This window comes from Porites lutea, chromosome 1 (genome assembly GCF_958299795.1).
Source record: "Porites lutea chromosome 1, jaPorLute2.1, whole genome shotgun sequence".
In the NCBI taxonomy this organism is placed as follows: domain Eukaryota; kingdom Metazoa; phylum Cnidaria; class Anthozoa; order Scleractinia; family Poritidae; genus Porites; species Porites lutea.
In genome coordinates, this window is record NC_133201.1 from 52,168,414 (window position 1) to 52,185,913 (window position 17,500).

General features: G+C 39.9%; 1 pseudogene; it reads right to left on the reverse strand.

Annotated features, from left to right (window-relative positions):
• Nucleotides 1-11,731: 11,731 nt before the first annotated feature.
• Nucleotides 11,732-17,500, reverse strand: part of LOC140939863 (uncharacterized) — a 6,793-nt pseudogene continuing 1,024 nt past the window's right edge.

Below are 17,500 nucleotides of genomic sequence, written 5' to 3' on the forward strand. Positions count from 1 at the left end.
ATCTCTGGTTTTCGTTGGCTCCCAAGTTTTGATTTGTGTGGACATTGTAGTCTGTTAGTTTGTTGGGAGGGGACAAAAGGCTTACCCTTCCCTCACCACATCACATCTTTACTTTTAACTTTGTTGTTCTGTTGAGGAATTTACTGTTAATTCAGTTTGTTTTGGAGATCCTAATGGACTGACTGATGGTTTATGCATTGTTTATTAATGGTAGCACATTCTAGCCTGTTTACAGAAGTTGTTTTTATTGTTTTCATTTTATTGCAGGTGCTAAAGTATATGCAGGCAGTTCCCTTTCACGGACGCGTTTTCAATGATGCGAATCTTGGGCAGAGTTCTCTCTTGAGAGAGGCAACACACGTAGCTTTGCCTTCTCTGTAGCTCATCAATTCAATTCAACACACATGTAGTGGTGCATGTTCTGCTGATCAGTTCTCCAGGAGTTGCATCTAATAGTGCGTGGCTATGCAAGACCAGCTGCTGCTTCCCTCAGTATTTGGCATCTGCAGCTAATTCGGCAGCACAGGCAACCTTGGCTTAATGCTGGATATTGATAAACTGCAGTTGGGTATGAACTGTCTGGTTTCTGTTACCTTGCTTGTCATCTCTGGGCTGCATCGCATAATTCCTGCTCAAGAGTATAGTATGCCATATGGTACTTGCGTTTACACAATGAAGACAGATGGACAGTGACATGGTCATATATAGAATTCTCACTGCATGAGTCAGGGCCATCCGGCCCATTTTATTACATAAAATTATTCACTTAATTCAGCTGTTAGTATAGTTTCCTAGGTGATTTCGGCTTGGGCAATAACTATACACTTTCAAGATGATTCACTCACAGAGCAGGGGCCATACAGCCATCTCGCAGATTTTCAATTTTACTAATTACATCAGCAAATTATTTCAGTATTGTTATTAGTATAATTCAGGGTGACTGTGTGTGCAGGGGCCATACAGCCATCTCACAGATTTCATTTTAATCAGTTTCTGTACATCAGGGAGCTACATATTTTAGGCTTTTGATAAGAATATTATTGTGCGTCTGTATGTGCAAGGGCCATACAGTCATCCCATATATTTAATTTTAATCAGTTATTTTATGTCAGTGAGCTATTTCAGACTTTGAAAAGAATAATTCTGTGTGACTGTGTGTGCAAGGGCCATACAGCCATCCCACAGATTTCATTTTAATCACTTTCATCGGCAGCTATTTCAGACTTTTGATAAGTATAATTCTGTGTGACTGTGTGGGCAAGGGGCCATACAACCATCCCACAGATTTCATTTTAATCACTTACATCAGTGAGCTATTTCAAACTTTTGATAAGTATAATTCTGTGTGACTGTGTGTGCAAGGGCCATACAGCCACCCCCCAGATGTCATTTTAATCAGTTATTTTATGTCTGTGACGTATTTCAGACTTTGATAAGAATAATTCTGTGTGACTGTGTGTGCAAGGGCCATACAGCCATCCCCCAGATTTCATTTTAATCAGTTATTTTATGTCTGTGACGTATTTCAGACTTTGATAAGAATAATTCTGTGTGACTGTGTGTGCAAGGGCCATACAGCCATCCCACAGATTTCATTTTAATCACTTACATCGGTCAGCTATTTCAGACTTTTGATAAGTATAATTCTGTGTGACTGTGTGAGCAAGGGGCCATACAACCATCCCACAGATTTCATTTTAATCACTTACATCAGTGAGCTATTTCAAACTTTTGATAAGTATAATTCTGTGTGACTGTGTGTGCAAGGGCCATGCAGCCACCCCCCAGATGTCATTTTAATCAGTTATTTTATGTCTGTGACCTATTTCAGACTTTGATAAGTATAATTCTGTGTGACTGTGTGTGCAAGGGCCATACAGCCATCCTACAGATTTCACTTTAATCAGTTATTTTATGTCAGTGACCTATTTCAGACTTTGATAAGAATAATTCGGTGTGACTGTGTGTGCAAGGGCCATACAGCCATCCCACAGATTTCATTTTAATCACTTACATCAGTGAGCTCTTTCAGACTTTTGATAAGTATAATTCCGTGTGACTGTGTGTGCAACATGGAGCATAAAGGAAATTTATTTCTGAAAGAAATAAATGGTTTTATGCTTAATGTGACTGATTAATGTGTCATTTCTCCAATTACTGGGGAGGGGGCGTTCCTGCCATCCGGGACATTATATATTGTGTTTTTAAGACATGAAAGCGAGGCACAAGGCCTCTCTGCTCACTGCAACAAGAAAGTTGGAAAACATTTTCCCCTCCCTTCCCTCCCGTTTTGCTCCACTTTCATCTCCCGGATGGCGGGTGTGCCCTCACCTTTGCTGGGATAAATCTTCTTGTGGATCTGGACTTTCCTAGCTTGATATGGTTAAATGAAATAAACGGCCACTCTTGTGGCCAAATTTATCCCAAACTAGAATTGTCATTATTGGGTATCCCAGCAAACAGAGCTCATCCAAAGCAAGACTCCACCAACAGCAATAGCTGTCTCAATAATGCTATCTGAAGGAACATGGAGCATAAAGATAATTTGTATTTCAAAAAGCTTGTATTTCAGTTATTGTGAAAATTATACATCTGTGTAATGAAAACAATCTGTTCACTTTCCGGATCAGTTGCAGTTGTAAAGAACCTCAGAACCGAATTGCCATTTTCCACTAAATTAACCTCAAGGTTTCTTCAGTCCATCGTCGAAAAGATGAAAGGCTGTCAGTTGCCGACATCGAGCTTAGTTACTAGGGAGCTTAGGCAACAAGGACGGTGACGCCTGCGAAAACGTCACTAAAAAGTGAACTCGCCCTGCTTCAAACTTTATTTCGCAAACTTTTCTGGATTTGAATCTGTATGGAAGTTCAGGAAAATAAAAAAAGTCGTTCTCTTGTGTTCACGTCCTCTACAAAACGTGAAATTGGGCATTTTCATGTCGTAATCGTGCAGTGACGGCCAAAAAAAAAAACAAAAAAAAAACAGGCACAAAAGCGTGATGTACGAACAAAGTTGCTGTTTTATAGCTTCTTTGCCGTTCCGGTTACCGTCGCCGTCGTCTTTGCTAAAGCTTCCTACTATTTTTTGGTTCATTCTGGCAACTCAGGCAAGGAATAATTTTTTCTGTTTTTTGCGTTTCAGTCCGTATGCGAAATGGTCGCGGGAAAGACTTAAATATATTGCCATGACAATGCAAGATTTAGAATGTTTCTCTTTATGTGCATCTTTAAAATGGTTTGTGTCCTGGCTGTTTTGAATACAAATGAGCGCACATTTTAAAACGATGTTACGGAATGAAGAAAGTTAATTACCTTTTTGACGCTTTAAAATAACTATTATCGTCAGCAAATTTCCAAACTTTGCCTTCGGTGCGGTTCAGCAAGTTCATTGGATGATTGAATTGTGCGAGTTAGTTATTTCAATTTAGGATTTAGCTCTTTTCCCTCGAGAACCCTCACGAATCTTTCCCCTCCTTGGCCTCCTACAGTTGCTCAAACATATCCCCCCACGGCCAAGCCCCAAGCAACTCACTTCCCATTGCCTAGTTCCGTTGCATGCAATTCCATTCTGCACTCCTCAACTCGCCTCACCTCGCCTCTTCGAACTCTGTTGCGCGTAAGGCCTCGACGCATATGAAGTTTACAGATTAATTTTAACTTTAAATCTACTTATATTTGCATTAGCTTTTCTTGCAAGGTGAAGAGTATTTCTTCACATCGCAATAAGACAGAACACTATTTCAACTTTTTTGCCCCTTTTGACTTTGTTAAGCCATTAATTTGGAAATCTACGCTTTGTGATAGAGCACTCAGATCATGTTCACACCATACTAGATACCTCAGTTATTCTCACTTAATTTCGCGATTCTCGCGATTTGGGAAAAAGGGCGAAATATAATACTCGCGAAGATAATAATCGCGAAATTTAAAAATTTCGCGATTATTAAAATACCGAACCTTTCCTTCGGAGAATCCGTTCAGCGATGAGAAGTATAATATGGACAGGATAAGGACCTTCGTATCATGTCTGACAGAACATGCAACATAAGTAAGAAGTTTATCACAGGAGACTGAGACTGAGCATGACTGAGTAAGGACGTGTGATTGTTAGCTCCGTAACTTTTGTTGCACTCTTCCATGCGTTTTGATATTTTTTATGGAATTTTCATCGCCACTTTCATCTCTGTTTAAACGGAAAACGAGAGGGAGTAATTCACCGACCAGCGAGACCATTTCCCCCGAAACGAAGCGGTTGAAAGAGAGTGTGAAAGAAGACCAAGCGAACGCTCCACCCGCCATTGTATCGCCACCAAAGTCGAAGAACGATTCTGAAGACGTAGTTCTGTCTGCCCTCAATATGGCACAAGATTTCGCCTCCAAAGTGGACCTAATATTATCAAAGTTAAGTCAACTGGAAAATATCGGCACACAAATAAATGTTTTACAGGACTCTGTGGATCGAATAAATCAAACGGTCGCAAACCTTCAAAGCGAATTCCACCGCTTAAAGGAAGACGTACGAAATACAGTCGAAGAAACAAATACGCTTAAAACAAGCGTAAAATTCTTGAATGATGAAGTGGAAACCAGTAAGAGAAAACTCCGAGATGACGAAGAGAAGTCACGACAGGAGTTGGATCACTTTCGTCTCCAACTTTTAAATTATGAAGTGTACAGCCGCCGCGAAAATCTTCGTTTCTACGGCATTCCAGAAATCGAAGGGGAAGAGAATACTGAACCCGTTTTGAAAGCTTTCTTGGAGAAAGAGTTAAATGTGGAAAACGCCCAATCTATTGAGTTCCAAAGAGTCCACCGCGTCGGTAAAAAGGACCGAAACACAAGAAAACCCAGGGCCATCATAGCACGCTGTCTTCGCTTTAAAGATCGAGAAAACCTCTTTTCTTGCCGACGCAACATCGATAGCCAGTTGAATTTCGGTATTGGCCCAGATCTACCTAAGCAGGTGATTGATATGAGGAAGAGGCTTATTCCGAAGATGGTACAAGCAAGAAAAGATGGAAAACGGGCAGCCTTCAGTAGAACGGAACCCTATAAACTCTTTATTGACGGTGTGGAGGTAAAATCATAAATAAATAGGTTCCAGGTTATTTATTTTTAGAATTCGCAGGAAGTAGTTCACTTCTTATTTTTTTCGTTTCTATTGGGAGCTATCGATTAGCATATTCCTTAGTTCTCTTCTGAAGTTCGATTTAAACAAAAGTATAACACTTGATCTCGTCCAGGCGTAGCTTCAACAGTTTAATTCTTTACACTGGCTACGTTTTTCATCTCGTTTCTTTTGTTTTGTTATGTATGTTATTCTATATTTATTCAGTTTGCACTTGACAAAATCAGGAATGCGTTAATTGTTCGAGTAACAGTGACCCTTCTTCTGGGAATAACAGCTACTGTTGTTGTCTTTTTTCCACTACACGTATGCAAATTTCAATGGATTTCAACAACTTAAAGTTTAAAACTCTTTCGCTGAACGTTCGGGGTATCCGTTCTTTTGAAAAACGTAAGTCCATTTTCAACTGGCTATACAAGCAAAATTCAGACATCTGCTTTCTGCAGGAAACTTACAGCACTGAAGAGATTGAAAATCAATGGAAAAAGCAGTGGTCCGGGGACATTTACTTTGCTCATGGCTCTAACCATAGTCGTGGGGTCGCAATCCTTATACGTAAATCCTTTGACTTCAAATTGAAATCAATTCGATCGGATGAGGATGGGAGGTACCTCATTTTAGAGACAACTATTCAAGATGTTCCATTCCTTCTGATAAATATTTACGCTCCCAATACCACCACTAAGCAATCGTTGTTCTTCCAAACATTGTCTTAGCTTATCGATGATGAGGGATACAATGATTTTGACTACAAAATTATATTAGGAGGGGATTGGAACGTAACTATGGACCCAGACCTAGATTGTTCGGGTGGAAACCCTGTGTTAAAAGACTCAGTTAAGTGTGTGGAGGACATTATGCTGAATTATGATTTAGTTGACATCTGGAGAATCCGTAATCCTAATAGCAAGAAATTTTCTTGGAGACAAAAAAGCCCAATTATTCAAAGACGCCTTGATTATTGGCTCATTAGTGACCTATTACAAGATGACGTAGCTAAAGTCGACATAGTGACAGCTATAAGAACGGATCACCATGCAATAACTTTAGAAATTGACAGTCTAAATGATCAGCAGCGTCGCCCATCTTTTTGGAAGTTCAATAACAGTCTCTTGGATGACGCTTTTTTCGTTGAGCGTTTACGCGAGAACTTTTCTAAGTGGATAGACGAAATTAATTTTTGCGATGATTCGAGAATTAAATGGGACTGGATGAAATACAAAATTCGCGGGGAAAGTATATCGTATAGCAAACTGAAAGCTAAAGAAAGGAGAAATAGAATTCAAACAATTGAAAACAGGCTTAAAATATGTGAGGAAAAAATAGCAGAATCACCGACGCAAGAAAACCTTGCCAACCTCGAATCGGTCAAAACAGAATACGAACAAGAGTATGATTACATTGTAAGAGGCTCAATCATTCGTTCCCGCGCTACATGGTTTGAACAAGGGGAAAGAAACAACAAGTATTTTCTAAATCTGGAAAACAGAAATAAGAAAAAAAGCTGCATACGGAAACTTATTCGAGCAAATGGAGAAGAGACTACTGTTCCGGACACTATTATGACTGAAATTCACAGTTTTTATTCTGAGCTTTATATGGACAGGATAAGGACCTTCGTATCATGTCTGACAGAACATGCAACATAAGTAAGAAGTTTATCACAGTGTAAATATTTACTGTTACTATTTGCCGGTACCTATTTAGTCCGGTTAAAAATCTTCACGCCTTGTTATGTTTAGCTTGTGCTGGGTACGTGACAAGCCTGGGTTGCCTGTGCCCGAAGCCAGCCTCATTTGAGATTTTTGGATGTAAATATGTGTGTATGTATGAATGCATGTTGTATCTATCATCCCCTTTTTCTCTTTTGGAAACTACTAGTTATGTTTGTCATTGTATTTGTTTGCTGTTGTTCAGGATAAAATTTTTTACTCTGTCTTTACTGTTTGAAGCCAAAGTTACAATTACGTATTAAAGAAAAGAAAAAAGCGAAATTTAATACACTCCAATGCTACCTTTCCCTAAAAAACGAAAAATTAAATACTCGCAAAATTAAGTGAGAATACGGTGGCTTTTCGTGCCGACGTCAAAACTTATTGGGTATATTGTGAAAGGCAACGGCAGAGAACTGCGACAAGTCTCTCACGTTTTTAAATCCCAATCTCAATATCTATCCGGTACAGTGAGAACATAGCCTCAGCTTCGGCAAATCGTCTCTATAAGAGTAAAGACACTTAGCAATACAAATTTGGTAGCGTTGAGGCATATTGAGAAAGAAAAACGCTCACTTCCGCTTGACATGCGTCGCTCAAAAACGTTGCTGCTTAACCTCCCTAGTGACAAATTTTTTAAAACGCTGGACATAGAATGTTAAAACAGCTCTTTTACTGACTGACCCCGTTTTTGTCGTATTTCACTACATTAGTACACTTTCTATCTACCGCATATCATTCACACAAATTTGTCAAAAGTGAGAGCTGTGATAGTTGCGAAGGGGGTTTGCATAAAGCCCGGAATCCGGAAACCCCACGCCTAACGCCGAATGACTCTGAAATTCAGTGATTATGGTTAGGAAACTGAGTGAATCAGGTTTTAGGCCAGTTTGCCCAGTATAATGACCCGATTCACACACTTTCTAACCTAAAATCACTAAACTTCAGAATCCGTTGGCGTTCGTCGTTGCGTTCCCGGATTCCAGGTTTAAGGAAAACACTTCCAAAGGTGCCTGACCAACAAACAGATGGACTCATGCTAAAAAAATCACAACAGTGGACAGTTTTTTAGTGACTGAATCCGCGAGCAGCCAATATGAAACCAATCCTGTTTGGCCGTTCGAGCGGGAAAGATGGGCCTAGTATCTAGCCCTCTCGGGATTTCCCGCGTTATTCCTGCAAGAAAAAGTTTTCTAAATCACTGTATTGATCAATATTGACCAAGCTTGATCGGTCAAGATGGCGGATATTGGGCCTCTTTGTTTTATGGCCTTTCGCCACCCCTCAACCCCCCCCCCCCTTTCCACCGAAAAAAATTGGCCAATATATCCAGCCATGTTGCATGAACAAGCTTTGTCAAAAACGCACGTAACTTTATGAGAAGCAGAGTTTGTTCCTGTGTATGAAGGGACTTATATGCGAGAATTTTCGGGGAAAGAACAGAAACTGAACACTTACTTTGTGAAACATGTAAGTCACCGCGAGTCACAAAGTGAACCGGACGCTTTTTCTACAAATGTTAGTGCCACACAGTTGATTAAGTCTTCATCAAAACGTAGTGCTTCCAGCGATAATGATAAAAGCAAATATGTAAACCGTGAGACAGAAATCTGGGCCAGGGAGGCGCAATGCTGATGGACAGCCTAAATTAGACAAATCGGGATTTGGAATCTGCTCTTTTCATACACTCCTCAAAACAGATTGGATATGTTTAGGAGTATGCCAAGATAAGTCTCGTCTTCTTTATCATACCGGGGTAATGCATGCATGAACTAGATGCTTTCATGGTCCCCATCTCATGTTGTTTTGAACTATCGCAAAATCTTTTATACTGGTTCTACATTGTGAAAGCAAACCCTTGCAATGCCTGTAACCATCCCACTACCCCAAGAAGGACTACCCTCTGAAACAGAAAAAAACTTACTTGATTGTGTTATCTCGTTTATTTTTAGAAATTACAAAAAAAGTAAAGATTCCAATCAACCTATCGGTCAACAACTTTATCAAATTATTTATGTTTAATTGGTTAATCACATGCAGGAGCGGATCCAGGATTTTTCTTAGGAGGGGCTTCACCACTAAGGAATGGCGTAACCGACCGGTGACGTTAACAAATGTTTACAGAATACCAGTTGTATTAGAAAGCCATCTAGAGCGGGGAGGGGGGGGGGGGGAGGGGGGGTTAGCAGGGAGGGGGGCGGTGCGCACCCTCCTCTGCCCCCTCCCCCTAGTTCGGCCCCTGACATGTAACCCCCCACTCATGATGAGTACTCTAGCAAATGATTGTTCTAACATTGAAAAAAAAAACATGATTAGGAATTAATTTAATGACAAAGGTTATGAAAATTAGATTTTATAACAAAGTATAACAGCTATTTACAACCTTTATCATCAAAAGACAGCTGTAAGTTTTACTGTTAGTCTGAGTCTATTGTATCTTAGATATTGATGATTTGTCTTGCCCCAGAGCGATTTGTAACTGAGCGTCAAAAGTGATTTTCTCTCCGTAATTGGTCTAAATAACTCGCATCTAGGCGGCGCATGTTCCTTTTCTAGGCCTTGATGGAGCAAGCCAAGCTTCTGGGAATGGTTTTTTATACAATTCTTTGACCGAACGACTTGTAAGCCTATTGCTCTGTTGCCGAAAGGCGGTTACGCGCCTGCCATCTCCTCAAGGAAACATATTCAAAACTACTGTAGAACCAGTCACGACTTGAGCACTGGAGTTTTCTCGTATCTCCAGCAGTTTGCTTGTGTTTGCTCTTAGGTATTATTGGCTCTCTGAGATACTTCCCTTTCCTTTGATTGACTTGATTTTTTTTTCTGACACTCAATCAAATGACACTCAATTCAGCACAGCTGTATTAGTAATGTTAAAAAAAGTAGGTAATAAGCTTATGAATACAAATTAATTACTAAGTACACAGGGTCCAGAGGAGATGTGTTTGTCGTTAGAACATCAAAACCCGTCGAAAACCAAATGGGTTTTTTTGATCGCGTTACAATTTCGTTACACATTCTATAGACCGCAAACCAAGAGACTGAGGGCTCGCAATATCGGCTTACAGTATAAGATACGGAAAGGGAGGAAACAAATTTGGGGCCGATTTTCGAATCCCTGAAACTCAAAGGGAATTGAATGAAATCGCCTGATTTTACTAACCTGATCTAGAATTCTTATGCATTTGCCAAATACTGTAGGAAAACGGCATAAAAAAGCGTCCAAATTCATTTTCGGCGATCGAAATTTACGGCTTCGAGATAGCGCTTTCGTTCGCTGTGCACCGCAACAGATGGTGACGGAAATGACGTAGTAAAGTAAATGTGCTCAAGATCGGAGCAATAAAAGGGAAGCCTATACGACGTTTGCCTCATGCCAAAATGCTGCTCGTTCCTATAAAGTTTTTTTCCTCTGCTGGGTAGATTATGCTGTGGAAGGTTCTACAGCAAATGTGATTTTAGCGGGGATTTTAGCCGCATGTTTCACACTGAGAGGTCATGACACATATCGATTTACTGTGGTTATTGTTTCTGGTCGGCAGGATTTGCCCTCTGATGCAATCTTTCTTTGACCTCTTTTGAAGCGTAAAGCTTTTTATTACGGCTGAACAGGGGTTCCAGTTTTCTCCAAAGTGCCTTCTGGATCTGAATAACTAAGCGATTTTCTTTAGTCCGTGAATGTAATGTTTTTCTGCAATGCTGTATCACGCTGGGCCCAGCTCGTTAGTTTTGTTTGGAGAATGTTAAATGGTTACGGATAGTGATTTACGGGTCGTGTGTACTCTTGCAATAAAACGTGACTCTGAGTAGAGCGGATGTACAAGGCAACTGTAATATCATCATGACTGTGCCATTCTTCGGTGGTCCAACTATATTACGTCTTGCGCCTTTGGCTCTGAGTTTTGCGACTACTGGGAAGCCTTCACACAAGCAAAACCTGCTTAAGACATCGAAGACTGTTGAAACGTACAACAAATGTCCAGTGTTGAAAGATCTTCAATTCAATTAAAACTATGTTGCCTTCGTTGCCTTCGCATAGATCTCTGAGATCTTTAAAACTCCGTCCGCAGCTGATGTTTTGATTCTCGAATTAGCAGCGGTCTGTTGCTTTTGCGTTTCCGGTCTCATTCACTTCCGTCACCGAGTGATGCGGTTCACAGCGAACGAAGTCACGTGGTACAAGTTTCCTCCCTTGTCCTTTCTTTTACTCACTCGGCACTTCGTGCCTCGGTCGCCCTTCGGGCGACGTGCCGTGAGCCAGCGAGGATATGGCTTGAGGTTATTGATTTTCAAAAGTCGATCTGGGTCAGATAAGAAGCGAAGAAATCGTTTACAGTAGATTTATAAAAATCCCATTGGGCTATTTTTCAAGGTGAGACTTTAAATAAGTAATTCATTTATTGACACGAAACTCCTCTGGACCCTGTGCTGAGTATCCAAAATGTCTCACTCCATTCTTAATTAATGTATTTTGAATGTAAAAAATAACCAAAGTTAAGAAGATGATTAAATACACTTCAAATAGGTGATTAAAAGTTGAGCAAAGCCACAGATTCAAAAAAACCTGCTTCTATCCAATAGCAATGTCTTAGTCTTGTTGTAAATGCTACATTCTAAATCTATCAAAAATCAATGAATTATGAACTCATTCAACGCACAAAAAGGGTCAAACAATTCAGTAAAGTCTACGTATATAAAAATACTACCAACTTATTAGTAAGCACACAAAATGTCTCCATGTAGACTAACATACTTTACTATAAACTTTAGGACACTCTTTTTTTCTTTCAGTTTCCTCTTTCTCCCTCAGCTAACAATTTACTTTTAATGCTACAAAAATGTATTGCATTTTCAAGTAATTTGTGGTTCTAAGTGATAAGCACGGTGTTTTGAGGAGTTAAACCAACATGAGCAAGAGTTAGACTTGTGATCACGAGGTGCTCTAATAAAGTATCAATACAATAGTGTGGTTAAGGATAACTTTTCATGGTCCTTCCATTAAGTACTGTGGAGATGATCCCACCGTCCCCACCCTCATAAGTCAAACTTGAGAGTTTTCTTATGAGGACTAGGACTAGCAATGGAAGGAAATGGGTGGGATGCCTGTGATATCATTGGTCAGCATTCGCAGCAACTTGTACTTCTATTTAAATCTTGTGTATGTTGTGTTTACTAACCTCGAGAAGATTTCTACACTAACTGGATAAACACTATGAAAAGAAGTCATGAACATTCGAAATTACTACATGCAACTGTTACACATAAAGTGTCATTGCAAGTTTTAAATATACTGAATTCAATTACAAAGCTTAGAAACGTCCGATCAAGTTTGAAAAAACACCCCCTTCAAAAAACCTAGTTACACCCTGTGTAATACGTTAATCTATTTGTTGGCGATTCAAATATTACGAAACTGTAAAGCAAATGTTTCAAATAATGAGCTTTAAAATAACCAGTCTATCCGAAACTAATTAGACCATGAAATACTCTGAGAATTCTTTGAAACTGTTTTGCAAGCATTCTACACACGCCATATAAATTGAGGGACCTTTAAGTTGAAAGAAAGCAAAAACCTGTTCCATGATTCTAACAAGTTTCAGAAACACGGGTGGAAATTTTAAAGATCAAGAAATGAAGCGAGAGCGGGTGCCTCGTATTCTTTAGTTCTTTTTCAGAGCTGTTTCTTGTCATCTCAAACTTTCACGAGATATTGCTAGCTATGTGTTTTTGTAGAGGTACAGAAGTACGGCTTTTGGCCCTTGCATTGTCTTTGGCTGTTCTCTAATCATTATTTTAGTTGATAAATATAGCTGCTGAGAATGTTGACCTTTCTTTTGGCAGTTAGTTGTTCATTCTATACCATTTTGTTTCATATTTAAGATACTTTTGGACACTTAGCTCAAAGTCTCCACACTTGTTCATCTCTGTAGGTGGCTGCAACTTGCGTTGCTCCTCCGAGACTTCATTAACGATCATTGCCATTCCCTCGAGCTGGTGCACCTCTATGTGACAGTGCAGAAACTACTGGCCAGGATTATCAGATATGAAATTGATGACAACGTATCCCCCGGCAGGGACTATAACTGTGTCCTTCCTGATCGTTTTTTGATCAATAAAAAACTGCATTGGTTCGCGCGCCCACCTCGGTTTGGTACATCTCTTTTTGTCGCAATCCTTCTTTGTGCAGTTAACATCATCGCAGTATATTTTTTTGTTGTGTCCTTCAGGTCTGTTAAAGCAGTTTGCGGGTCATATTCTGGATATCCAACATCAACAACATGAAATGTATGACCATGAAGGTGAATTGGATGAGCATTGTTGTAAGCACCAATTGCCGAAAGCACGAATTGAACAGTTTCCTTATGTGGAATGTCTATCACGTGGACACATGAGCAATCGGTTGTCGATGGATTGCAGTCAGCCTTCAGGTCACAAATTGTGTCCTTTTTGAGAAACTCTTCATGTTGGGTTTGGGGTGGAAAGGAAGGAAGGATGAAATTGCGCCCATTCACTGCACTAGTTTGAGAACCGCCCTCAAAATTGAAGTTGATGAAATGTCGACAATTTGGGCAACTCGCGGAGCTTCTAGGGTATGCATTTGGAAGTTCGTTGTGTGGAGTTGGCTCAAGTAAACGTAGGCTTTGAACGTTAATACAAATGGTGTTATAGGAGTCGTGGAAGTTCTCAAATGGACAGTTCACCGCTATGCATTGATGGTAATTAGAGCACTGTCGAGTTGGAGACTCATTTTTTATTGTCTCATATTTTGTGGACGGTACATTATCATCTGGATTAGCCGAGTCTCCATGTTGTTTGTAGTGCAGAAGTGACCGGTAGGGTGGCTCCATCCCGTTTGGATCAATCTCCAGCGTCTCTGCACGTATCCAGTAGTCTTTTCTCCTTGTATTTGTTGCACTTAGTAGAAAGTCATACCTCTCTCCGGAATGAATAATGATGTAATCAACGTTATATTTCGGCATAATCCAATAGCCGTCGGTGGCCACCACAGTCAGCTTATGTCCATCAATGGAGAATTTGTAAGCGTACAGTCCTTGGGCTCCAATCAGCCGGAAACGATATGTCTTTTGGGGCTCAACAGTAAATATGCTCAGTCTTGTTTTAGCGCATGGAACATCAGCATGCCTGCCTTTACCATTTATGATTCCAGAAAAATACGGGACAGGACCAACCTCTCCTTCTTCAAAACTACGTGTGGAGTTATATCGTCGCAGGAAATCTTCTGGGGTTGGTACGTCGCCAAGCGGCTTGCCTGGATAAAAGTTCAAGCTAGCGTGAATCTGTGTGAACAGATCCAAGGATGCCTCATGTTGCCAATCGAGAAGCGTTAAGGTGTGCTGATCTGGAAGATCCTCAAATGCAGACCTCTGTAGTGTATCTCGGAGTTTTCTCATTTTGGAAGGGCGTTCTTTAACTATAAGACCACCGAAGAAGCCATCTGTTCTTTGAGCGCCACTGTGAGAGTGGTACCAAAACGTCCCAGCAGGACTAGCGGTATACACGTATGAAAAGCTAGATGAGGGTCCTATCTGACATTGAGTTACTTGTCCGACGCCATCCATCTAAGGCGTTCCTCTCTGGTGCATCCCATGCCAGTGAATGGAAATACCTTCAGTGGTAAGGTTGTTGTGAACATGAACTACCACAGTTTGCCCCTCGTGAACAATCAAAGTAGGTCCAGGGATTTGTCCATTAACGGCTATTGCCAAACGGTACGTCTTGCCATCTACAAACTGGGGGCTAGTGCATTTACTTTTGTCCTGTGTTGCACATTGTCTATCTTTATGCAGTGGCCGAGGTATTCCATTTTCATCGAAATAATAGATCACTCCTTGGGAGCCACGCATAGCTGTTCCTGTAGGTTCATCTACTGATAACTTTTGATAACTGGTGAAGGTTCGAATTTCGTCAACTTCAAGATTGAATATACAAACCTTTTCATGTTCCATGCATTCACAAGTTGGATTGCCGTATTCACAATTGAGGATATCTTTAAATGACCTTGTTAGTTTGATGTCTGTCGTTCCTTGTGGGCCAAACCACTTGTTGAGATGTGGATAACTTGTCAGATCCATGTATTGCTCTTCACTGGTCTTAGCAAAAGTGCTAATGGGTGCTATGTACCAATTCTCATTTCTCCATTATGAGCTTGTAAGTGAATTTCCTTAATGTCGGAGAACGACACGCATTTAGTGATTTGAAACCGATGAGACGGATAAAACCGGTTTGCGAAGTTCAACTCTCGCTCATATTTTCTGTTTCTTTCCATTGGTCCTTCAGGTTCCGCTCGAAATCGTTGGTTATTTGATAAATCAAGGACTATAAAGATATTCGTGTCGTATGGTTTGAACGAGAAAGCACTGTATCGCGTTACTGCCTCTACACGTATGTACGTTAAACAGGATTCTGCGACAGCATTGGTAAGGAGTAGCGTTTTGGCATTGTATGGGTATTTATATTCTTCATCATTGTCCACCCACATATTAAAGCCTGGATCAGTGGTTAGTTTTGAGTAATCTCCAGACCTTCCTGCGATATAGGTGTTGATCCATTTAACGTACCATCCATCATTTCCTTTAGCCTGGAGATAAACTTTGTCTATGTCTCGACGAGTGCAGCTGAGCGTCGGATGAAAATCATCGTGTTTCAATCTTATTGTGTATTTAGTGCCTTCGTACTTGTTGTTTGGAAGCGATGCTCGATGGCTCTTTCCATTTTTCAGAAGGATGATTAGTTGTGGATTTGCACTATAGCGAGGCCTTTGACTTCCGTCACGGCGTCCAACCGGGTCCCTGCCGGTCATTGCCTCAACCTTTACATAGTTGATGAACTCTATGAAGACAGAACATGGAAAAGGCATTTAGTTGCGTAGCTTAACACGTAAGAACTTAGTGTCAGGTTGAAATCAGACGGCAAAAGTTAACATTTCGATGAAGATGAATTTGAGAAGATGTTTACTGAAAAGAATCTACTTCTTCCTCTTAACACCAAATTACATGATCACAGTCGAGCTGTAAGCAGGAAAGCTGCTTTTCTATTGACGTTCTTTGTGAGAGAAACGCTGTAGCACCGGGCCCTCTCACCCTCTATGTTTCTATTTTCGACAATTTTAATGCAATCAATCAAGCCTCGGCCTCTCCCTATAGCTCATATCTCGAATTCCAGGTCTACCGTTGTGCCGAATTTCCATGATGTGGAAGTGCTCTTACTTCAAACTTGCATATGAAACGTCGCAAGTAAGGCATCGAGAATGGATGAAAATTCAGTAGATGATAATAAGTAGCAATTTTTCATTGAAGTGGAGGTGAATAATTATTTTAGTGTCTACTACAACAGTGAGATAATTGAGCCAAATCAAAGTGGCTGCTAGCCACAAAACGCGGAAAAAATTATGTTTTTAGTAAAATTTATGTTAGTTTTAGTTTTAGTTTTTTTATTTTTCTCAATATATATATATATATTTTTATAGATTAGGTGGTGAGTTGAGCTCAGAATATTACTTCTTAAGAGAGTTCACTGTGAAGAAGACTTCAGGTACAGGATTGAACAAGCGAATGTCAGTTTAACTTGTTCCTTTTGTAAAAAAAAATCGCATAGAGTAACGTGATTTTGTCAATCTGCAGATCAAAAATGTCATTGGTTCTTACTGGTTAGTCGAATAATTTTACTTTTTTTTACCAGATACTTAGAAATACTAATCAAATTTTTTCTTTACCATTTTTTTTGCTTACGTCTATGTTATCCCTTTGGCGAAATAATTTTATTTTTGAAAAATCGATGTATTTTCCTGTAATTCCTGATACTTCACATGGTCTTTTGAGATCATGACACTAGTCGTTTTGTTGTTTTCTACGAAATAAAATCACGTTTCATCTTTTACATGTTACAGATCATGCCTGTTGAATAAAAGGAGAGAACGCAAAAAGACAGAAAAAAATACACAAACATAATGCTGCCAAACCAAATTTCGTCGCCTTGTTCGTATTTTTCGCGAACAGCTTAATTGTGAAATTTCTTCGTTTGCTATGTTAGCAAACCGTGTAGCCATTTGCTCGCAACTTGCGCGAGTTTGGTGTCGCTTGGAGGCTCCGGCTCGGAGGTGAATAGCACTGGATATCCCGAGTTTACGTAGCCAGAGAAAACAGTGTGCGAAAAATTGATATCCACTGTTTTAGTATATCCTAATAAAAACTATCATGTGTTTGAAAAAGTACCATACCAGGCGAAATCCTTTTATAATCTCCACGAAGGTTCATTGGTGTGTCTAAAAATCCTTTTAGTCTCTCTAAACAGAAAACAAAATAAAAAAACAGTGATTTCTTAGAATTTTGTACCTAACGAGAACTATAAATCAACGGCGCAAATTCAGTTACGAATAAGGGTATATAAAGCGAGAACTGAATTCGAGCGAATGGAGAGAGTGGGAGGTCTACAATAACATATAGATTTAGCCAGAACTAAAAGCGAAACTCTCGCTTATGCCTTTTATGTTTTTTTTTTCAGAGAATGTACTTAAAACCATTGCAAAGAAATCCATAAATCTCATAATTAATTACTTTAGGGGAGAACTATAATACTGAAAAATATAAAGTTGAGCCTGTAATAAATTAAAAGCTAACAACTGGTCAGCAGAAATCTTAAAA